General features: G+C 40.3%; 2 long non-coding RNA genes across 5 annotated transcripts in view; both read right to left on the reverse strand.

The window, feature by feature from the left end:
• The window catches only part of LOC122182753, a 351,304-nt gene extending 342,921 nt beyond the window's left edge, over positions 1–8,383 (reverse strand). For all 4 annotated transcript variants that reach the window (XR_006179979.1, XR_006179980.1, XR_006179977.1 and 1 more), the window contains exon 1: positions 8,342–8,383. This is a non-coding gene — a long non-coding RNA (uncharacterized LOC122182753). The remainder of the gene's footprint in view (positions 1–8,341) is intronic.
• Positions 8,384–11,233: 2,850 nt separating this feature from the next.
• Positions 11,234–23,569, reverse strand: LOC122182754. Its single transcript, XR_006179981.1, has 3 exons — positions 23,335–23,569; positions 22,614–22,739; positions 11,234–11,259 (listed from the first exon to the last, which is right to left on the reverse strand). It is a non-coding gene; the product is annotated as an uncharacterized LOC122182754 (long non-coding RNA).
• Between the last annotated feature and the right edge of the window lie 586 nt (positions 23,570–24,155).

Genomic DNA, 24,155 nt, shown 5'->3' on the forward strand with positions numbered 1-24,155 from the left:
AAAATGCACTTTTGAACACATACCAAAGGCATGGATGAGGAACTGCATGGAGTTGCATTGCTGTCTACCCCCAGTAGCTTAAATGACGCAGCTTTGTCTGCTTAACACCTGCTTGATCTTCTCGAGCACAAGAAAAAGTGTAGGTGAGAAGGTGGAGTATTCTTTATTTTCAAATAAACAAATAAAACCTAAGGTGCTTTTTTTTTTTTTTTACCCATTCTTGAGGACTGGTGGCTGAATTCCAAAGGGAAAAATGTGCTACTGAGTTTCACAGAGTCACAAGTTGCAGGTCGGTCTCAGTCCTCCCCAGCCTCATCTCATCCACCTCTTTGATTTCAGTGTTTTTTTCCTCATTTTCAACAAAGCCATCTGCAACTTTCATACTGCCTGTGTTTAAAATGAACACCTGGCAGCAAATAAGCCTTAAGTATATACAAGCTGGGCATCCCAAGCTGTGTTGCAGCCCAGACATCAGCTTCACTTGTCCTTTTAATAAAGGTTCAGATGCCTATCGTTCAGCACTCCATCTCAGTTCTGCCAGGAGGCATTCCTTTCCTTTCTTAAGAAATAAGCTGAATATTTTTCCTGTGTAAACATCGTTCCACATCTGTTCGCACTGAAGAACATCAGAGCACTTCTCAGAAACCGTTCTGGCTATGTGTGGCCAAACGTACCATAGAGAAATCAGCACAGAGTCAAGAATATCCTCAAAGTTGAGGCTTGAAAGAATCACCTCACCCCACTGCCACAGTTCGCCCATTCAATTCATACAATAGCTGCTGTTATCCTCATGTATGAAAGGTTAACATTCATGCAGTGCTTTGGACATAGAGATCACTGTAAGTTCAATTAACTCTCAGTCGATCGTGCCTTGAATGACAGGCACAGATTTACCAAAAAATCAGAAAGGAGGCTTACCCTACCCATTAGCACTGCCCAGTGTGGCTGTGGCTGCACGATTCCCCCCCCTTGGACCTGCACCATGACAGCCACAGAGCTAGTGACTGGGAAGAAAAACCCTAAACCAACTCTTTTCTTGAGCAGAGTATAAAAGACAAACCACTTCTCCAGCCAATGATAGCAAAAATCCTTAAGGGAGTCCGCTGATTACACTACTGAGATTTGTATGAACTAACTAGGGTAAATAATTAGACTATATTTTAATTAATATATCAGTGCCTGCTAGCACAATATAGTTAAATTTGTGCCATTATTAAAGCTGAATGAAAGAAAATTGTCCTATTTGTGGTGAAATTATAATCGTGACCTTTCCAAGAAAAAGATGAGGCAAGAACTCCACAAAGCTTTTTTGTGCTGAAAGAAGTCAAGAGATGCCTCTAGCTCACCAAGTGCCTGTGTGCTTCTCCTCTAGGTAGCAAACCTGGATATGGCAAAAGTGTCTCTGGTGAACAGGGAAATGAGCCACACATACATATATATATATATATATATGACACAGATCACAAAATGAGGGCTAAAAATACAGTCCAATTACTCAAAGTATATAATTTTTTTGTCAAGTTTGACCTTGTTATTACTTCAAAGCACCCGTGTCAATCAAAAGCGGCTTTCTTACACAAACCAGGAAAAATATTTGCACATTGCAACAACACCTTTCTCTAAAAGCTGGCTTCCTGTGTAACGCTGCAGTTTTGGGGAACAGACTGTTCCCTCCTTTGGGCATTAGCAGTGTGGACTTAGTCTTGATATCCTCCCTGCTGCCATTGGGCCTTTTCCTTTGCTACCCATGGAGGCATCTCCTCCCCATCTCCCTAGCAGGAGCAAGGAATGGAAGGAGGATAAATCTGTAGATTTCTCCGTATGAAAGAAGTGATCTTTCACGTAGGCCTGAACTTTGAGCACAGCATTTGATAATTGATAGAATCATTCAGGTTGGAAGAAACCACTAATGTCATTTAGGTCCAAACATCAGCCCACTGATGACCCATTTCTTTTGCTAGATACAGGTGGTTGGACCATCTGAGACCCCAGGGCTGTGTACCAGGAACAGCATCCCAGCAGCACAAGGACCAAGTCTAGCAAGAGGCCCTGGTTGTTTCAGCACTGGAGGACAAGAAGCTGCTCAGTTTGCTCCTCCTGAGGCAGCAGCTGATCTCCATGCTGAGGCAGGCAGTGTGAAACACGAGGGCTTGATTTTCAGGAGGTGGGAGGCTTAGCACCTGCTGAAAATAAGACCCACTTAAGTTTTCACAACAGCACTCACCTTGAAAGATTTAAGCCAGACTGTCTGGTTAACTGGCTGTTCCCCCAGCACCATCGTGTTTATCAAAGCCCTCCAGCAATTCCCTCCCCTTTAAAGTATTTTTGATTTTTTGATTACTTCATCCAATTTAAGATGTCACACTGGTTATTGTTACTTCTCTCCCAAATTTCTCCAACTTTTGGCCCACACAAGATAGAAGATAACCCCAGTATCACTTATCAAAAAAGGAGAATGTGAAATGGACCTCACCATTCAGCCTTAACATTAATCTTTCCTCCAGCCTCTCATTACTTTGCCAATAAGACACTCTTCCTCACACCACATTTCGATATATTTGACATCTGTCATAAAACTCAGGTCACACATATCTGTCTTCTGGTAAAATGAGTCATCCTACAGAGACCCACACCATATCATTAAGGTCTTGGCAGAAATAATTATTGACATATTGTCATCGCATCCAGCCTCCTGTATTAATAGGAGTCATAAATTATCAGCCTTTTTTCTTCCCTGTACCTAGCAAAGAAATGAGGGGACAAACACCAGGAAAGCAGGTAAGTGGCCTTTGGGTGACTGAACAAGGCATGCCCGTTCACTGCTTTCTAGAAGCTATGCATGATTTAATCTTATTTGAATAATTAGCTCCAGAAGTCAAAAGTCGTTCCCTCCTCCCTTACTGTTCTACAGGCTATACTCTTATCAAAACAAAAAAACTACTTACTGTCCAAAACATGCAGCTGACAAACAACAGTAGGAGGTGCTTAGGGGAGAGAGGTTACAGCCAGATGGAATTCGGACCATCCTCAGCATAAGAACACCGAGTGCATTAAAAAGGGAAGTTTAACCTGTTCTTGGTGCTGCTGCACAAGAAGATGCAACCTGCCTGTTTTTATTAACAAATCAGGTATACTTGAGGATATTTTCCTGCTTTTTTATTTTTGAAAGCATAAGTATCTTCCACAGAAAGAAGAGCAGAGATTACAGCCATAACTAGAAGAGACAATAACCTTTCCCAGAACCAAAACACTCCAGTAGAACAGGCACTGCCACAGGTCCCTCCTAGAGCTGTTGAAGTGGGCTCAGCTACCACCTCCAGGCTCCCCTTGCTGCACATACTGGTACCAGGGACACAAGGACAAGGCGGTTAACAGTTAAAGTGACTTCTAGCAGACCCAAGCTCTGCTTTAGAGTCATGACACCAAGAGAGGACAGCTCAGGTGAAAAGGGACTGCACACACCAGTGATGCTCCCCAGGCCCAGCAATGGCAAAAACGTCACTTCAATCTCATGCTTTCACTCCTTCCATCTACAGGAGTACTGAGAGTACCTCAAACTAATTAATAAGCTGCTCTGTAACGTTGGGCATTACTTTCTTTTCCCCTTTTGATTCACATGCACATTATTTTTAGAAAACGAAAAAGGTTGCATTTAGGAAAAAAACCACCTGTGGCACTGCTTATCTGCTCATCACACGTTTGTGGGAACGGGGAGGAGGGGGAAGAAAACATAGGCTGCTCTCACCACTGTCACCTCCCTCAATCCAAAACCCCCCAGGTCCTCAATGAGAACCAGTTTCCTTTCTTCCTCCCCAAAAACCCTGTGGTTACATTCACAAATCCTGAGCTGGGCAGGCACTGTTAGGAGGCAGCTCATTTTTATGGGCCATCTGTAGGTGACATACACCTGGGCTAACAAACATGATGGCACTTATAACCTTATCATATAGGCACCATCGCATTCTTGGCTAAGGTGCTGAGCTCTTAGACAACTCTGCTCTTTTCAGGTCACTTGTTTTTGCCCATTTAAACTCCTGTTCTTTTCAGGGTTGAATTTAGTAAAGGTAGGAGCGTAAGACACTCATGCTTTTCTGCTTGGGCACTGTGCTTTGACACACTGAAGGATGCTGTCTTTCATTATTAACTTTGGCAGCATTTAAATTAAGCAATATCTTGACAGAAAAAAGGAGGTGGATGAAGAGCCCTGGGAATTTTTTTTTTTTTTTTTTTTTCCTGTTTAATTGTACTGCATTTGATGCATTCCAAAAACACTAGAAAAACTGCTCTCCAGAGACAAAAAAAAGTTTACACACACCCTCCCCACCCCCCAGCTGAGGTAGTTTGGCAGCACATAGAAGGATAGAAAACTATCATCTGTCCAGGGAAATCCACCCCCTGCTTCTCCCAGCCCTCTTTCAGCTGGTGCATGCAAGATGTTCCTGCTCACTTCATCCTCAAACATTTAAACACTTTGAGGACCACACACCTACAGTGCGTTATTTGCAAGGCTTCTAAGATGAGATCCAGTGTGCATGCATGTGTATCTGTGGGTGGGAATGGCTGGATAATGTTACCGTGATAGCTGATGATAATATTTCTAGCAATTGTTAAGCTTCTTAAGTCGCCACTTTGTGAATGCTTCAGTGTATCATTTTCTGAAAAATACAGCCTTCCTTGCCTATGGAAAGGTACTGGTCAATAACGTGCTTGTGCAAGATTATCTAGGAATCTTTGATTTATTCCAGAGGAAAAAAAAAGTCTCCCCTACACAAATGCACCTTTCTAAACACTTCAGGGGTCGCATGGTTCACTGCAGGATTGTGTCAGTACAGCCATAAAATAAGGCAGCAGCTCAAGCTGTCTTGGGCTAGCTGGGCAGCAGGTACAGCAGAAACACAGATGTGCGTAGCCTGAGCTGTTTGAAAGTGGCCGCTTGCTTTTCTGCTTTTGTTCCAAATAGACATCAGAAAGTGTGTAAGGGATGAAGAAGTGTGTGTTTCTCCAGTGTTTCAGGAAAAAGAATAGTGTGGGAGTAGAGATAATTTGATGAGTCAAATTCCTAATTCCCTTCAGACCTGTAAAATCAGTGGGAGTTGTTTCACTTTCATCCTAACATACAAAGATGGGTAAAGTTAGAACAAAGAAAGATGGGGAAAAATGAGCTTTTTTCATAGAAGCTCACATAAGAAAGACCAAAAACTCCAGTGGTCTTCTTGGTGCCAGGACAAAACCAAGAGCAATCTGCTACCCTGCATAGCATGTTATTTATCTGGGAGTGCTCATTCAGGCCCTGTTTTCTGAGTACTCTCCTTGTCTTTTTCCCCATTTCCTCCGCCACGGTGACTACACCAGGCTGTAGCTTGCCTTAAACAAAGCACAATGTCCTCTGGGACTTCCTTAAAAATGCCATTCAAGACCAACTTAAAGGCCAGCTTTTCTGGCTGCATCATGCTTATGTTTCACATTATTTATCAGTTCCTCCTCTTCTTCCACTGCATCGAGGCACAAAATTCTTGTTTTAACCCAAAGGCATTTTCAAGTCGAGCCACCCATAACCATTCCCTCCTCTCATTCATTTTTGTCCTGAGTTAAACCTGACTATCCACTTCTCCCTCAGGCAGTATTATTCTCAAAGCTTCCCAAACTCCATAAATTAACCATAGTTTCACCCATCAAAACAACCCACCACACTCTCATTCTTCCACGCGTAGAAACTCATTACAATGTCCATTACAATTACAAAATTGTGCACACAATAGCATTTGCTAACACATCCTTTTAATGCTTTCAGCTTTCCACGTTCTTCTCATATAAAATATCCTGCTTTCTTACTCCTTGGAGCCTGATCCAAAACCCAGCAAGGTACTGAAAATACTGATTTCCAAGGTTTCGTGGATCAAATACTTATCCCACCACTTCTTTCAAGACACGGATTCACTTATTACCATTCTGTTTAACTCAAATGTAGCCCCTGGCTTCCTCTGACTACGATTAAAATTCTCTGCAGTTTTGTTCCCCAAGCTCTGCCCAAGTGGTCTGGGAGCCCCAGGGCACAGGACTTCCTTTAAGACATCTGTGAGAATTCAGAAAAGTGAACCTATTGCTAGGGTGTTTAAATTTACCACTGAAAAGAAAAATCCTAAGGATTCACAATTCAAAACAGGATGAAAAAAAAAAAAAAAAAAAAAATCACTGTTGCATCTATTTGTAGATTGCCTGATACTAAAAGGTTCCAACTTCAATAAAACCACCTGGATTCTACTGTAAAATAAATAGTAATAATTATATCGTTGCTATCACCATGTTAGGCCCCAATACTCTCATCCTGAGAGCTCTCCTCGTTTGAAGGAGAGTTCTTTCTTCTAGAGAGCACTGAAGCTTATACAAAAAGTCAGCCTATGCACAAGAGGCAAAAGCCAGCACTAAGGAATAGCACTAAGCAATAACAATGAATCATGCATTTCATGCAGGAAGCAGAGATCTCTAGTTTTGTCTTTTGTGTGAACAGTTTCCCTTGTCCAGGTCCCCAAATTTGTAATTTTATTTATTTCAAAGTCTCATCCTCAGTCACAGCAAGCCCCCAGCTGACAGCCTCATTGTCCCCTTGGCTGTCATGGGAAGTCATGATAGATGGCTACACTGTGACCCTTTTAGACAGTCCATGTTCATATTATGCTCAGAGAATTTTTCATCGATAGTCAACGCAAACCCTTCCACTTGTGTATTTGTACAAACGTACAAAAATATTTACAATACTTGTGGATGCACATAAGTGGCCAAAGCAAATCTACGTTGATAGGTTTCAGCATTTTGGAACTCAAAGCAGAGGTATCTCATGAGTAAATGCAGTCATTTGTAGCATATGTAATTCTTATTTAATATTTCAGTCGAAGTACAGCCAGAATACTTTCCACTGTGGGGAGCAGAGACTTGAAATAACTAGTTTTTGATACTAGCCATATTGCACTTCACTTTTCCTCAGCACAGAATGCCAGCTTGTTTCTTCAAATTAAGACAATATGCTTATAGTGATGAACCTTATTGGCCATCTATCTTCCTTTTGTAATCTGGCTCTCATCAAGCTGAAATGAAGCCATTTCTTCTGACTGTGGCTGATTAAACACAGAGTAAACCTAGATCTCTGAGGAGGCTCTAATGATTCTCCACAGGCCTAGTGTCAGCCCAGCACCTGCAGCATTCAGCTTCCCCATTTCCATCATAAAATGAAGCATCTGTTACAGAGAAGTGTTATCTTTTTATCATGGACGGTATCTTTCTGTTTGAATTCACCTACCCCATTTGGTATAAATTACAGCCACTTCATACGTAATGAATGGTCACACAGGATGCACTCTGGTTATTGGGGGTTAAAAGGGCACAAAATCCTTTACTAAGCCTTTATTTAACTTGGTGAAAGTTAAGACTACATGGCTTGTGTAAAACCTTCTTTCTTACAACAAACAGGAGGAAATACTTATCACAGCTTAATGCTGAAGCATTTTGATATTGCTTATCTAAATACTGGCCTTTGAATTTTTTTGGAGGCGATTTCTGTGGCAACATTATTAGTTGCAGAGAAAAGAAACAGAGAAACACATTCACACCAAAGACATTTCTGTTTCGGCAACTTGATTACCTGCAAGTCTAAAATGTAAAAGTAGCGAAGATTTGTTTGCAAGAAAGGACAGTTGCCAACTTAGAACCTGCTGTAAATCCCACAGAAGTCAGTTGGCATATTTTCAATGATTTCAACAGCATTTGCTTGGATCAGGCCAAAGATCAGCTAGCTGTTTGCATTTGTGTGGTCCACGTGCTCCTCTACATTTTACCTTCTTTTTTTCCATTTAAGCTTAGAAATGCAACTTTGTCTCAGAAACAGCTTTTCTACTGATGAGGTCTTCAGGCTTTGTTTGCCAGAAATTTCATTGTCACCCACCTAAAACATGGATAGACTGGACAACTTCACATCTCAAAAAATAAAACTTCCAAATAACCCAATTCAGAAGAACTTTGCTCATCTGCTCTTCAAGTACTAGGGAAACCAAACAGTTACAAAACTGCAACCAAGCACCTATTAACACATAGCTACAAGAACTTCTGGAGGTGAAGGCAACAACTGCACGGTGTTCGTGGCCAATGAATTTCATAGAGGCTGTTTAACAGCCATTTTTATAACATCTGAAAATCACAGGTGAGAGGCAGCCTTCTGTACCACTGTAATACTATACTGTGATGGAAAGTACAGCAATAACAGTGGAGTGGCACAACCCTAGGCTGCAGCAAATCAGAACAAGCCCAAATGTGACAACTGCGGACACACAAACAAAGAAAAACTGTTTACCTTTAGAAGGCCTCAGTTATGCGGGGATCTCCAGCAAGGTCCCCTCACCTCCACTGCCAGCCCTTAAATGAGGGCTGGGAAGGGGTGGATCCTGGCTCCACTGCATGCACCTGAGCTCCCCTGGGTTGGCCCTGCCTTCCCACCAGGTGCTCAATCACTGCTTCAGGCCATGACTTGCATTTCTGCTACACCTTCCATGTTCAATGCTGTAAATATGAAGCCTTGAATGAACAGCATAGAGATACCTTAAAGTAGCTAGCTTGGATATTTGTATGAGACTGACCAGAGGAGAGCAGAGATCAGCACCACCTATTTCTTGGCAAATTCTCAGGGTGTTGAGTCACTGAGGTGTTAAACCAGGATAGCAAAAGCAGTTGCAGTCCAAAGCATTTCATATCACTCATCATCATAAGCCATGCTCTGAACAGGACACGTCCCCACTCCAGTCACTGTGATTTACAGCACAGCACTAATAATGTTTTAACTATCAGTTAGCCTTGAAGTGATTAAGTAGTGATCTTTCTAGGCCCCTTCCAACTGAACTACTCTATTCTATAGTCCAAATATTCCCCCACATGACCCTTTTTTTTTTTTTTTTTTTTTTTAAAGTTTCTCTTGTATGATGGCCACCTCATCAGGTCCACCTCAGATTTCTTTTCCTCGTGTTTATTAACAGGTATAGAAAATGGACACAAAGCAGTAAATTGAGGTTCTACTGAATTATATGTTTGGATGATCAAAAAGGAAATTATAATCTAAAAACTTCTTCGGTGGATTTTTTTGCCTGCTTAGTTTTCATTGCACATCACACCTAAATTCAATTGCATGAAAGTAATTTAAAACTGTATGTTATTATCAGGTTTAAAGTTTCAAGTACCTGAAGAACCTATTATCTAGAGAGGGAAGGGGGAGCAGCTTTTAGTGGAGCTACTGGGAAAAAAATCCTTATGAAAATAAGGAAAAGTGAACAATTTTGTACCAACATGCATTTTCCTGATCATTCTGCAAGCCTGCATTATGTGGCCACTTTCTGCTGATCCATTCTGTAGCAAGCAAAATCATATTGTCCTATCACAAGAGCACACTTGTTATTCAAAATAATTAGGACATGAGTCATCTTAGTACCATAGTTGGCATTAGTGATATATGGGGCTGATGACTGATGAGTCCAATGAACGTTTGACTCGTGTAGACTTAAAGTATGCAGCTGAGAAGCCCAGTTAATTCAGAAGAGACACAGCATAGCAGCGATAGCATCTTGTAAAAGCAAGATCCAAGACAAGTAGAAATGCAGCAACACTAGTGATGAAAACAACTGAGGTCTTCAGATTTCGCAGAGTAGCTGAAAAAATGGAAGCACTTCTACACACAAAAAAGTAAAAACTCAGATGTTTTCTACTTGAAACGTTCAAAGATTAATAAGTTGGTTTTTTCTACTGTTTACACGTTGTTTGCAGGTGATGGAGTTGTTTTTGTTCCCTGTCCACTTTCTCCCATTTTTTCTTTTTGTTACTTTGGTTGAATAAGTGAATCATATCCAAAATTTCAGTTTGGTTTGGAAAAGTTGTAACAGCAGAACGAAAAATGAAACTAGCTCAACCACTTTAGAGAGTTTCAATTTTCCTTTGTTCCCTTCTGTAACTTATCCAGAATTAGAGATCTGGAAGAGTTCATCCAAAAACCAGGGGGAAAAAAAAAAAAAAAAAAAGGATGGGGACTGCAAAGGAAAGGAAAACGATGAAAAAAATCCAAACTTTTTTCCTCAAAGAACATAGAGACAAGAAAAATGAAAAGGTTTACTATTTATTTTAAGCAAAATAGAAATATGAAGACTGGAAAAGTATACTTGAATTTACTTTTTTTTTCTTAAGGGTATCAAACATTTCTGCAACTGACCAATAAATTTAACATGTGACAACATCTGTATTTAGCCAAGTTCGTTGCTGCATTTCAGACATAAGGAAGGTTTCCAATGCTTGAAAACTGTCTGTTTTTTCCTACCCTATTATGGTATCTAACAAAAAACACTGCACCAAACAAGCTCCTACTTAGTTTAAAAGTAGTAGTGTTTCAAATCAAATATGCTTTAGGACAACATCAAGGTTGAAATCTGCATCAGACGCAATTCATTTTGAATGCCACCTTTTGTAAGCCCTTCCAGTTGGTATTCTAGTCAGAAAGGTGCCCAAAAAATCAACTGTCTTCAAATCTGCTTCATGTAGTGGTGAAACTAATAAGTACTTGTCTTTCAGCAGCTGGACACCCTGAGGGCAAGAGGAAAGCAATCAGAGCCAGAGACTCCAGTTAGTGTTTTCTTCCTCCATGGGGCAACTTTGGGTGAAGCACAGATGTTCCCTACATCAGTATTAAATCCACATTTTGACTGCAAGTTGAATCAACAGGCTATAGAGCAGTGGAGACCATTAAGAACTACACGCTAATGGCGACTAAAAGTTGAAGGACCTCATTTCTGAGATGAAACTAGTCATCCAAAATTAGTCAAAAATAAATATTTAAAAGCTAGGAGACAAAGACATGATTATTTCCCCTGCAGTTCCACACACTGAAGCATCTAATCTCAAATTTAACATTAAATGATTTGAAATCTCTCCGATGTTTTTAACTAGGCATGAAGTAGTACAGTGCCCTCCTAGAAAAAAAAAATCTGATTTGGTAGCTTTCTGTTTTTGCTTTTTTTTTTTTTTTTTTTTTTTTTTAAATAGTCACTCTCAAGATTTAAACTCCAATTGGGACACAATGGTTCTCATGATCAGTATCTTCACGCAGCGAGATGCTTTCTTCATTGATGCCAACTCCATAATACATATAGACCATGTAAAATGGTGCCAGAAGAGGCTCCATTAATGGACTAACGCACTCGATGGTTTTCCAAGCCATTAAGCCATTTTACAGCTGTGCTGGGGGAAAGAGCAGAAAAAAAATCCACAGCTACAATGAAATATCAGGCGTGTATCAACTTACACAGTTCTGAAGAACAATACGTGAAAAATGTTGTGATCGCCACAGATGAAAGAACTTGGAGGTGAAATTGGTCTCTCACAGCAATATCAGTTCGCATCATCAACAACAATGTATCTGGACAATGTGCCAGTGTCATTGACTTCCACCATTTTAAAGGCCTTTAATACTGATTGCTGCACAGTCCACAAAAGCTTTTCTTGTGAGAACTCTGAAAAGGTTGATTATATGTACATTACAGCTGAAAATGGATCAGACAAGTAGTAAGTTATGAAAGTACGAACACAAGAGAATAAAACCATTCACTGTGCTTGAATTACTTTAGTTTATCTTCTTAGGCTGAATTGTGGCTGTGGTCTTTTGCAACTCAAATAAAAAGCATAGATCAAGATGAGATAAAGATAACTGAGTATTGCCCAGCATTAGGCAATAAAATCAGTAGCAGGAATGGAAAACTTTGATACTACATAGAAAAAAGTTACAGTAACACAGGCAAAAATCCTTTGTAGCTACAAGTCAAGAAAATTAGGCACTAAAACAACAAGACAGGCCTGTGCTCTTGCACATCTTTATGAAGATGTTTGAAACTGAAATTACTTTGGCCAGCTGAAGGGGACTGTGTGACATTCCACTTAAACATGGTTTGGATGCTTCCAAGACATGAGGGCTGACAACTTTCATATTATGGCCCATACAGGGGAGAAAACTTCATTCCAAATCTAAAGTCCTGCATTACACTGGGAAGAAAAATACCTCAAAAAACACTTCTCAGAAAATTCTTCCCGTGTGCTTTAGAGACGTGTTTCCCTACATACCTTCGAAACAAAATTAAGTTTTCATTATTTTTCTGCTTATTTTAGCACGAAAGAGCCAAGACAGCCACCACTGGAAGGAAGGGAAAGTCACAATTTGTATTGCTAGCAATGCACACCTCAGGAGGAACTGAGCATGGTCTGCAAGTCAAAGAAGAGTTTACAGACTGAGCAGTCAGGAAAAAAAAAAAAATTCAAATGCTGCATCTTTGCTCTCTAAGATACAATAAATACTATGGAAGCTTCAGTGTTACCCTGTGAAACAAAGCTTGTACTTTTTAGAACAAAATATCCTAAATTAAATTCTAGTCACTACATTAAGGGGTCAGTTCCAAAAGATGAAAGTACATTCCATAGCAGAGTTAAAGGATAATAGAAACAAACAAACAAAAAAACTACAACACACGCTAGCATTATTGAAAAAGAGCATGAGTTGTTACATCCATGAAATGTTAGATTTTCCGCTATTCACAAGGCTCTGCATTCTTAATATCTGTAAAGAACGGTCATCTCAATTGCTAAAATATAACCAAATGCTCAAGCCACAGCTAAAATTCTCCAAAGCAGCCACATCCAGCTGATTCTGCCACTTAGCGCTTCTCCTGTAACACCAGCAGTGTAACCTTAGTCCCTAAAAATTGGAGGGCACATTACACAGCCGACCTTGGTCTGATCTGGCTCTGGGACAGGCAGCTGTGCAATCTTAGGGCTGAGAGACACAAGGAAATGGTGGGGCTTGGAAAGGTGCAAGCATCCCCAGATGGAGAGGAAAGCAGTCAGAGCCAAGCAGTAACCTCTTCTTGGGGCTGGCAGTCTCCTAAAGCAGCAGGGTCACACATCGTATAGACACCAGGTAACCTTGTATCAAATGCTGCAGGATATGTAAAAAGCTTTGAGCTTTTCCCCCAACATGTCACAGGCACACATACTCCTACGTGCAGATATGCAGACACACATGTAACAACTGCCTTCTCCAATACAGACAAAAGTTTGCTAATTGATGTTTGTTAAAATTAATCTTTTGCCAGTTAGAATTAGTCACACATGAAGCATCATGAGCTTCAAGTAGGCTGTCTTAATTAAAGTTTTATCTGTCACTTAATGGAAGAATTATCATCAATTTTGAGCACTGTTTTTCATTCAGAAAACAGCAGTGTTGTATCATTTTGTGTGTTCCTGTATATAAATCCAAGTTTCTGATTTCAGATGGAGGCTGGTTTGCTTTGCAAAGTGCTTGCTGCTTTGCAGCCTATCTCAGCCACACTCTCACCCCATGTAGCATAGGTGTGTGCAAACAGGTGAACCCACAAAAAAAAAAAAAAAAGGAAGCTGCACATTCAGATACTTTCATGCAATGAAATACCAGTTGCATGGCTTTGCCTTCACATATTTCAGACTTTTTCTCTTGCAAATAATTGTACCAGTGCTGCTTCTTGGGACAGTTTTTGAGCCAAAAAAAAATGTTCAGCAATGCCAGTTTCTCTAAAGCATGCTCTATTGTCCATAAGCTAATCCAGAAAAATAGCACTAACGAGGATGGAATTAAATCTGGAGTCATTCAGGAGCAGCTGAGATCCACATCTTCCCAATCAGTAACATTTTGTACCATATTGCAAAATTTCTTGTTAGAACACAAATGCTCTTTTTATTACAAGTGCTTAAATGAGTTGTTAGTGACGTCTTCACAGAGAGAGCTGAAGAATTTGTTTGTACTTTACAAAGAACCTCTTCCTCTATTCAAAGCCACCAGTTGTTTTAATTTAAACTAATATTAAAAGCTTCTTGCCCAGAGTCTGGGGCTGGCTGTGCCACTATACAGCCAGCTCTTTATCAGTGTAACAGAGCAGTAGCATTAAGATCATGCACTCAAGCAATACGTATCCTTAAGTTACTTCCCTCAGTTTGCTAGAATTAATCCGGATTTACACGTCACTCATCTACACAGGACAGCTAGTGCCCAATTTCTTCACGCAGAACTGTGGAGCTGATTCAAATAGCAAAGACAAGGAGCTCTGTGTTTATTAACAGAAAAGAATGGATTGGTAAATCAAAAACTCCCTTTGTCTGAACCACTGCAGATTCAGGGGGCTGAACCAAGTGACAACACGTCCCAGAAATTGCATCGTCATCGATACAGCAGCATAAATCAGGAATGCTCTGGTGGCTTTTCTGGGCAGTTTTTTTTTTCCTGTTAAAGAACACAGAGCAGCCAATCGCTCTCTTGTGCTATGCTGACGTCAGTAAACACAGAAATCTATGGAGTTCTCTTTAAAGTATTTTGGCTACATGCAGTGGAGCTTTAATAGGATGAGTCCCTTCCTGACAGGTCACAGTATGCTGGCTAAATTTGCTTACGCTTTATGATTTCAAAGGCTTCTATTCCCATTTTTGAGAAGATTTCCCCCCCCCTCCCTTTTTTTTTCTTGTTTTTAATAACCACAGCAATGATCAAAGTGCTTTTAAAACATGCTACTCATGACTACTTTGAGCTTAAAAAAAGAAAAAGCAGAAATCTAGAGTGATTCCAAACAGCGTTTCATTTCAATTTAAGGAAGGAATAAATTTTGCATTTTAACTTCCACCATTCAACCACTGGAGGTAAAGAACAGTTTGTTAAATTATTTACTGACACCTATCAAGCTGAAGTTTAAAGTCAAAAATCAATCAGCAGTTCAAGACTTTAGATCAGCACAGGGGTGTTGGAGACCATGCAGAATTAAGCCAAGATGCAAGTGAACAGATCTTTCATCTATAATATTTTATTCAAGTTTTGGAACATATGAAAAAAAAAAATAAGGACAGGTCAGTGCAAAAGAGATGGAGCACAAAGTGTCCATCTGCCACTTTCAAAGAACATGTGGAGTATGTAAAACTAAATGCAGCCACGTGCAGGAATTCAGCTGATGAGCACTTCAGTGCCCACACCACGTTTATATTTTTATGGTATTATCTAAAATACCCACTCAATGAAAACTGCTGGTTTACCTTGGAAAGGAAAGCCAAGCTGCTCCCTGCCAGGATTTAAGCACACTTTTCTTGGGTAGTGTATGTTTTCCATGCTTTATGCTAGGCTACCAAACTCCCTACACCAGCACTTATTACACAGTCCAGTTCCCCCCTCCCCAGAAGAAGAAAACAGATTTTTGTTCATTCCAACACTTTTTATGAAATATACGGCTTCTCTAAGGGACCAGTTCCAGTTTATAAGCAGGCAGTATATAACAACATAACACTCTGGGCACAGCAACTGCAAAGGTACACTCATCACATATGAATGATTGTTAGCAGAAAGCATTGCCATTTCTTTGCTATCCTTGGAAAAAGGAGAGGAAAAACTACATTAACTGCTGGGGCAGAGAGGAAAGGGACACTCCAGTTCGCGCCATTGATTCTCTGCAGTGCAGAGGCTGAGAAGTTAATGCATTCTGCTTCTCTTCAATGCCAGCTTTCCCTTGCCTTATTCATACAATTTAACTCCGGCTGTCTCCTACTCATCCCTCCTGCTTTGCCTCCCGCTTTCTCAAAAGGCACTTCTCTGCACGGCACATCAGAAACTAAAAATCTAAGTTGCTATCTTACTTCCAAACCGAGCTGTTGTCAGCATTAAACCTACACAATGCATTACAATATAATCCATTTACAGGGTGTCTTATCATGCAAATAACTCAAGGTGCCTCACAATAAAATAAAAAGGACGAGAGGAATAAACCTTGGCCATTGGAACACACAAAAAAGGAAACCTTGAAATTTACTTTTAAACACACTAATGGCTCTTTTCTCCCAGTGAGGCTTGAAGAAGGACAGGGGAGAGGATTTCACCAAGGAATTCCTATTAGCATTTGATGGGAGTTAAATGTGCAAATCCAGCCCGAGATCACTGGGGGACTAGGCTTCTTAAAAAGGGAAGCTTCCCTGAGATCTTGAGAAGATTCATAAGGCACGAGCATTAGAGAAAAGCTTGGTCACCAGAACAAGGCCTTAATGAACTGGCTCAGGGGCAGAGCTGTAAAAGCTCCTTGCAACATAGACGCAGAAACACTGTTTAAAAGTAACTGGCCATAGCTCATTTCTGACTCATTTCCAAAAAGGGTCCTGGTTTCAATTAGTGTTTCATTATTAGCATAGAAATAGCAAATAAAAGGCACTTTTCCCTTTCTCATTTCATTTGTTTTCACTTTCCATAGTTCTTCCTTAGGCTGTTGTAAACACCCCTTGCGAAGAGACAGATCAGGAACATCCTCCCACTCCTTTGCTCCCCCAGTTGGAGCACAAAGCATGAAGCTGAACAGACCTGCCCAGGAGCACAGGAGGAACAGGAACTAAAGCACATTATGGACCTGATTCTCCCTTGCTCCAAGGAACAGGGGCAGATCAGCTTATGCCATGGCTTCTCTCGCTCCCCCACTCACACCAAACAAGCTTTAATAGTGACAATCAGAGCACATACACCTCACCCACACAAGCACCAACAGACACCTCACTCCTTGCACGGTGCTCAGAAACATTTCTTCCTACTCCCAAAAAACACACTTCCAATATCCAAAATGTGCTGCATTTTTTCAGTAGTGGTCACTGACACATCATCAGATCCATAACACAGCTAGCATTCATCTACCACATTCTAATTTGACTGAGGAACATATAATGTATTTCCAAACATACACTATCTGCCCTTAAAGATAATTATGTACCAACATCTGTTCTACTTCCAGAGCTCACCGCACCCAGCCTGGCTTACAAGCTGGGTTAAGTCCACAGTCATATAAGTAGAAAGCTGAACTGTAATTTCCCATTTTCAAGACAGATTTCTGGGTTTTATTTTATTTCTGGGTCAAAACAGCCACTGTTCCTATGTTGCTCTGAACATTGGCTCTCCTTAGAGTTGATTGATCTTTTTCTTCAGGACAGCCACTTTTACATTCATGCCCACTGATTTAAATCCAGAGCAATACTTAAACTGTGAATAATATCCCACATTTCTAACTGCTATCAGATTGTTGCCTGTGGCCCATGCTAAGAAGTAATGAACTCCTGAAGTTACTTGAAGAAATAAAAGACTGAAGTAAAAATGCAATTTAAATTGGAAAGCAGTGCGTTGTTTGACTCCTCGCTTCAAAGTACGAAGGCCAATTTGTTTGTACGTGAAGAGGATGAAAGCCTAAGACACTTCATCCTTCATATCTCTGGGCACGTGTAGCACCCATGGCTTACGAGAGCCCTTCCTCAGGGACTACAGCTAATTTCAGAAGCAACAGAGGGATATGTATCATCTGCCTTTCCAAGATCAGAATCAGGTCTGCCTTGGTAAGCTAAGCTTTAGCTTGGAGAGAGCTTTTATGGCTGAGTTATAAAAGCCCTGGAAACAGAGGAGTTTATGATAGAACCACTGACAGACCCTTAACTATAGCAGTATTCATGGTTACCACTACAAGACAGGCATTATGTTGGAGGGCAGTAAAGTTAAACCTGCCCATAGGGCATCCTGAAATGTTAACTGCTGGTGCATATAGTAAGATTTTTAGCACAGGTGTACTCTCCAAATAAACTTGCTTCCAGAAACCTCCTCCTTTTCAAAACAGCAAAGAAAAAAAAAAGATTTTCATCTATGACACTGGAAACATTTCTATAGTTGTGAACAACTACATTTGATTAAAATCTGTCAGATTTATCTTCTTAGCAGGAGGGAAGAAATATGTGTTTTCCTCCAAAAGGAAATCAATGTGTCTTTATGATAGATGCAGAGTGAAAATGGGGATGTTGTCACTTTAAGTGGGGAAGAAGGAAGGACGGGCACCCCACTGGATATTACCATTAGCTGCTGGCATAATTGTTGCAAGGCAATGCCCCAGTTCAGATCTTATATTCTGCTTTTATAGGGCTGTTTTATGGTCACTGACCCAACTGCTATTACTCAGACTTTTAAGGCACAGCATCTTCAGTGCAGAAGCATTCTGTTGTTGTTGTTTTCTTTTTGCATTTCTTAATTACAGCACCTTAGTGAAATCCCAGGAAAAAAAAAAGTCCTTGGATTTTTTTTTTGCTGACAACATTCATGCCAGAGCCCAACCAGCTCCTTTAAAACAGCAGAATAATTTCACTTGAAATAACACAGAATTTAAAAACTGCTTACAGCACGCTGCTTGATTTAGTGGCCAAAACAAACATTCCCATTGAGATACTGTATCACCAAAATTAGGAAAAAAAATATTAATTGAGGGAGTGAAACAGAGCCCGATTAAAATCGGTAACCTACTGCCCTTATCAAACTATTTGACCTTAACTAATGCATTATCAGCTTGGATTACGACATTATCCAGAGTTACCAAACAAAACTGTTTAAAGAGCCACGCACACGAATACACTGCCCCTATCCTGGAAAACTTAAGTGCTAGACAGAGAAAAAGAAAGGAATAAGCAATGATTGCACCCTGACCAATTAAACCACAGAAAGATTAAACAACATGCTCAGTAAAACAAATTTTTGGCAAAAGGTGAGTATGAAACCTGCATATCATCAAGCCAGACCACAGGCCTGAACAGAAATCCATGGTCTTTTTGGAGAACTTATATTCAACTAAGTAAAACAAAATCTCTGCAGTTTTTAATGCTGAGTGATATTCTGCACAAACCACTTTCAACAGGGATCCAAGTCCTCTAAAGAAGCAAAAAAATGCATGTTCTGGGAGAAAGCACAGATCTCCAGAGAGGTCTTGAGATGGTGTCACACAAAGGCCCTTATACTGACCTATTGTAGGATGAGATGGTCAAAAGAATAAATACCAGTGTTATTTTTGGTTGGTTTTGAGCAGGGTCCTCCCTATCTTACCAGCTATGCTGATCACATACCTGCAAATGACACAGAATTACTCAGGACAGTCCAAGCTGAAAGCTCTCACTGTACTGAGTATCAGGGCATTATACCAACGTAATGTGCAGAAATCTGGTGGCACTGAGGGGAAAGCAATGCAAGTGTGACACACAGGCACCAGACATTTATGCCAGAAAGATCTCAGTGATTGTGAATGATTTGCCATTAAGCACCAATTTTATGCTCCACAAAAGGGAAAACAGGATACAAGAATATGAGTAGAGAATGAAGACCCAGAAAATACCCCACGCCATGTTTAAATCCACAGTAGTTCTGGTTGTTCTAATTCAAAATAGATGGCTAGATTATAACACTTTCCCTGTTTTTAAGTAAAGAACACCTAATAAAAACAAAGAGGGGACATGATATCTGCCCTACAAAATCCAGGACAGAAAAGGTAAGTAGAGAATAATTATTCACTGTTTTTCACAGTATGATTTGTGGGGCCTATTAGAAAAACAAGTATTTTCCTCCTCAGCCCAAATTAAGTGATAGAACTAATCCACACAAATCCTGATGAGAACAGAAGTACATATGAGTTTAAAGAAACTTAAATCAGTACTACTGAGCATTGGCTTTGAATGTCCTAACTGCTGACTGTGGAAATCAGGAGGGCACAGAGCTCTGCTTTTAAATCTTTTCCTAAGCATCCGTCACTAAAGCTGCATGGGCCAGGTGTTGCTTTGGTTTGACCCAGCTTGCAACTAAATTACAGAAAAATAATGAGCTTTATTATTAAATCTTCACATACTACACAAAATTGAGTTAATAAAATCTATAGACAATGCAAATAATTATTGTGACAGAAAGTGATGGAAGAGGACGAGATGCTTACTCAGAGCAGCCCATTACCGTCTATTTAAAGCAACATAAATACACATACAACAGAAGTCAGGGAACACAACTACTTTTGTAGAATGTAAAACTGTCTCAAAACAGTTGAACTAGAAGGATTTCGAGTTTAATCTCCACCTATGTTGAATGCTATAGCATAAAGATGCTGAAAGTGTCTGTAGTTGAGTTAGAAAAAAACTCCAAATAGAAAACAGGAAATTATCTCATCTATGAAAAAAATTGCTAGGATAACTCATTAGATATCTGGGTCCAACTTTACTTTCAGAAAGGAGACAGCAATATTGAAGCATCACCAGAGCTAAAAATGAACCAGGTACTAGAAACAAGCTTCATACGCCCCACATCAAATTCAGCAGTTTGACAAAGAGGATGAACAAGGACTCATTTCTGAGCAGCAGCACCTGCATGCAAGGAAAACACTGGTTAGCATGGAGTATTTGACCTTGCTGCCAACTTGACAAGATGCAAAAATAGAAATCATAGAAACTCAGCCCTGATGGAGTTTCCCAGCATTGAAAGCTACTAAACTTTGAACAGGCACTTTCAATACTGAGAACAATTCCCACATCTTCATGATATAATTCAGATTTTGGTCTTGCTCTTCCACTTTTTTTTTTTTCCCCTCCTGATGTACACCGACAACTTTGCAATACTAAGGTTGAGATTCTGAAAAGGTAGTCCAAATTTTCAGGGGCAATGGAGAAATATCACTGGAAGTAGCAGCTGGGGGTCTGTTCTTCTCATTCACAGGATCACACTGATCACCAAACTCAGACCAGAGTAGGAAAGTGAACCCAGATCAAATTATCAGGGATAGGGAAGGAATTCTTAAAGCATGGCATTACCTGGACGTGTTTCAGCTGGTTTCCCCATACCCTGATGGCACCTTGCTGTGATTTTTTCTCTGCCTACACTTATGGATTGGGCAACAAGGAAGTGCAGAGCAGAGGGAAAAACTGCAGTTTTAAATTGGTAGCAGTCTCTGGGTTTATCATAGGTAATTTGTAGTATTTAATAGCTCTGATATACAGGAGGTCACATGAAATCATTTAGAAGTCCTGTCTGGATTCAATTCCTAAGAAATTATTAATCTCTGCCTGGCACAGGGGAGATAATGGCATTTCCTTCAGTAGAGCCTTAGACAGTGCCAAGAGCAGGAGTCTGACTGTCATCAAATCAGCCAGCAAAAACAAGAGGGGTATTTGGTTGTTTGTTTATTGAGTCATTCCAGCTTGATATTGGCTTTATGCCAATGCATATAAGTCCAGAGATAAAGAGTCATTTCTAGTGACTGCAAGACACTCCATTTCTCCCCACTGCAGCACAGAAGCCTAGCGCTAAATTAAATCCTATCCCAGATATGCTGGTAACCTGAACCTTGACTTTCACAAAGGAGAAATGGTTCAGGAGACAAGCTGAGGCAAATCCAGAGAAGGGTCATAAAGGTGCAATGAGCCAGATCCCTGCATAAAAGTTCTGCTGCCTTTCAACAGGCCAGTGCAGATTTGAACTTGGAAGAGTCCAAAGGAAAGTATTTAAACCCAGGTTTCAGAATGCAGAGTGCGCTCAGGAGCTTGGAGTGGCATTTTTTTAATAGAGCAAACAATACAAAGTAAATAAGGGAGAATGACAGCCCCCTGGGTACTCTGAAGGAAAACTGAAAGTCCCACTGGTGTGCTCTGCTTGCTGGAGAACACAGGAGCCAAATGCAAGCATGTTAGAAGACTGTAGCCTGGAAGAGTTTTTTTTCTCCTTCTTTAAAGCAATGAAATGGTTCAACAACCTTCTGAGAAGGTAAAAAAAAAAAAATCTTGCCTGTCTACATTTGCAAGAGCAGCCTGAATTACCTGCCTTTCCCTTTAAGCATTTTCAGATACAAATCAAACACAGATGGTCCATTATGTTTATGACCTCACTGTCAATTGCTCTAGATAGTGCATGCATTAATTATTGAAATATTTTCATAGTATACAACTTTTTAGTGTTCATATTGTCACAGATAATTTCAACTTTCTGATTAGAAGGAGGTATAAACAGTGTTATTTATGAGAATTAATCTCTTGAATACCATAAAAACCACAAATATACTGGAGCTTTTTTTATAATGAATTCAGCATTAAAAAAGGAAAGAAAAGAAAAAAGCCAACAACAAAAAGAAACTGGCCTCAGTCCTGAAAGTCAACATTATGTTAACATTCCCTGTGATACATAAACGATGCCAAAACCTATTACAATTGCAGTAAATTTTGATTACTAGAGTTGTTTGTTATTTATGTCTAGAAGATAATATTGGGAATAGCCCTCTTCTTTTCCGTTTGTAACTTACATCTATAAAATATTGTGATTTTCAAACAGCCAAAAAAAAAATCACAACACAACCAATCTTTGACTGAGGTTTTCGAATTGTTGTGTCTACTCTGGTTCAAGAAAACAACCTTTGGAGACTGAGTAGACAGTGGCATTTCTTTAACTCTGGTTTACTTTCATTGGCAAAAATTCAACTCTAGACCAAGCCCAGAAGAATCCACAAAGCAACAAACAGCTCCTGGGAGCTGCAAAAGAACCATATTACAAATAGAACTGTCAGAAACACAAATTCCCCCCAAAAACAGCCCACAGCCACTAGAGGAATGCCTTAAGTTTTCACACTCCTGAGCAAAGAAAAGGAACAAACTCAAACCTCTACTTCCTTGTCAACAGAGAGGATAAAAAGTAGCAGGATAAAATGGCATTTTCTGCCAGCTGTTTCAGACAGTACCTTGAGAGCATCAGTCGTCTGCAGGTCCCCTGACACCAAATCAAGATGTCCAACGTGGGAATAGCCATCAGCCCCAGGCAGGAGCCCTGCCCTGCCTGCATACTGCTGGATCCACACACCACATTCCTGAAAAACAGAAAGCCAAACCTTACAGCTTCTTTTACTTATACTTGTTATTGCCTTAACACATCTCCAAGATAAAACTAGAAAGGGAACCCCAAATTTATGGAGTGAAGAATTAAGGGAGTTAATTCCACCTAGAATATTCCAGATGAGCAGAGCATGCCTTTCCAGTACAGCTATTTTCAGAAAATCCTTCAATAAGCTGATGCCATTCAAGGCAGCAAAAGCGGGAGCAAAGGGGGGAAAGAAAGGAAGAGAAAGAAACATCTCATGGAAGCAGCCCAAGGGAGAAATAAGTTCACAACTAGCACATTTACACCTTTTTTGATTTATTTAAGGTACAAGAATAGTGTAATATGACCTGTTTGCATCAGTAACAAACTCTTGCATTTACAGCAGATCAAGTCCAGACCCCACTCCAGGGGTGCAGGAACCTAACAGGCCCCTAACAGGCCCATGGAGCCAAGGGAACAGTGCTGGGGCATCTCCAGCTCCCCCAGAATAGAAAGGAAAAGAGGGGAAGCTCAAGGAAAAACAAATCCTAGCCACTTTTTTTTTTTTTAAAAAAAAAAAAAAAAAAGCAAAGAAACAGAATCACCTCTGAGACCAGCAGCCCAACTTCATGCACAACCACCAGATCTTATCTTCACAGTTAAGTGAGGCCTGAGTTTTACAAGGCCCAGGTTTGAGCTCATCACCTTCCCAGAACCACACCGCACAGGTAAGGGCACTCAGATTCCTCCACAAAAACCTCTCTACCCCCTCAGATCGCTCTTCTCAGAGGTTTAACATCTGCTACAGCCTCTCTAATAACCAAATTAACTGAGAAGGAGAAACAGATGGCAAATCAAAGCCCACACCCTCCAAGATGGAGGCTGTTAAGTCCCCTAAGCTCCCAGCATTCCTTTGGGCCAATTTGCACCACAGGCTGCAGCTGCCTATAGATTCAGTGAAGGCCTCAGCCTACTCCTATTCTTCTCTGCATGTATGTGTGCTTTCTTAGAGGTTTTTTTGTGTGTGTGCTGTTAAAATGAAATTGGGAAGGAAAATGGAAGTTTTTTGGTGGTGGTTTTTTCTGTTTTTTTTGTTTGTTTGTTTGTTTTTTGGTTTTTTTTTTTAATGGGTGGGATTTGCTCTGAACTTGGAAGTGAGGGAGTTCTGTACCTCGGCCTCTCCACAAATCTGCTGTTCATCTGTCCTGCTTCTGTTCTGGAGTTATTAAAGCTGAGCTTTGGGAGATTTATGTAACAGCAATAGGGATGAGGTATCTTAATTTACTTTCTTCTTTGTGGAAATTCCTTTAGTCCTGTAGCTTGCAGATGTAAAGCCACTGCTTCTAATGGTCTTAAACAGCAGGCTTTTCTCCAACCTGCCTGGTCTGAGAATACAGTAAATGTTTATTTCTCTTCTGTTTTCCCC

The sequence above is a fragment of the Lagopus leucura genome, unplaced genomic scaffold, assembly GCF_019238085.1.
Source record: "Lagopus leucura isolate 7727_CA_CO unplaced genomic scaffold, USGS_WTPT01 Super-Scaffold_100015, whole genome shotgun sequence".
NCBI classification, from domain to species: Eukaryota; Metazoa; Chordata; class Aves; order Galliformes; family Phasianidae; genus Lagopus; species Lagopus leucura.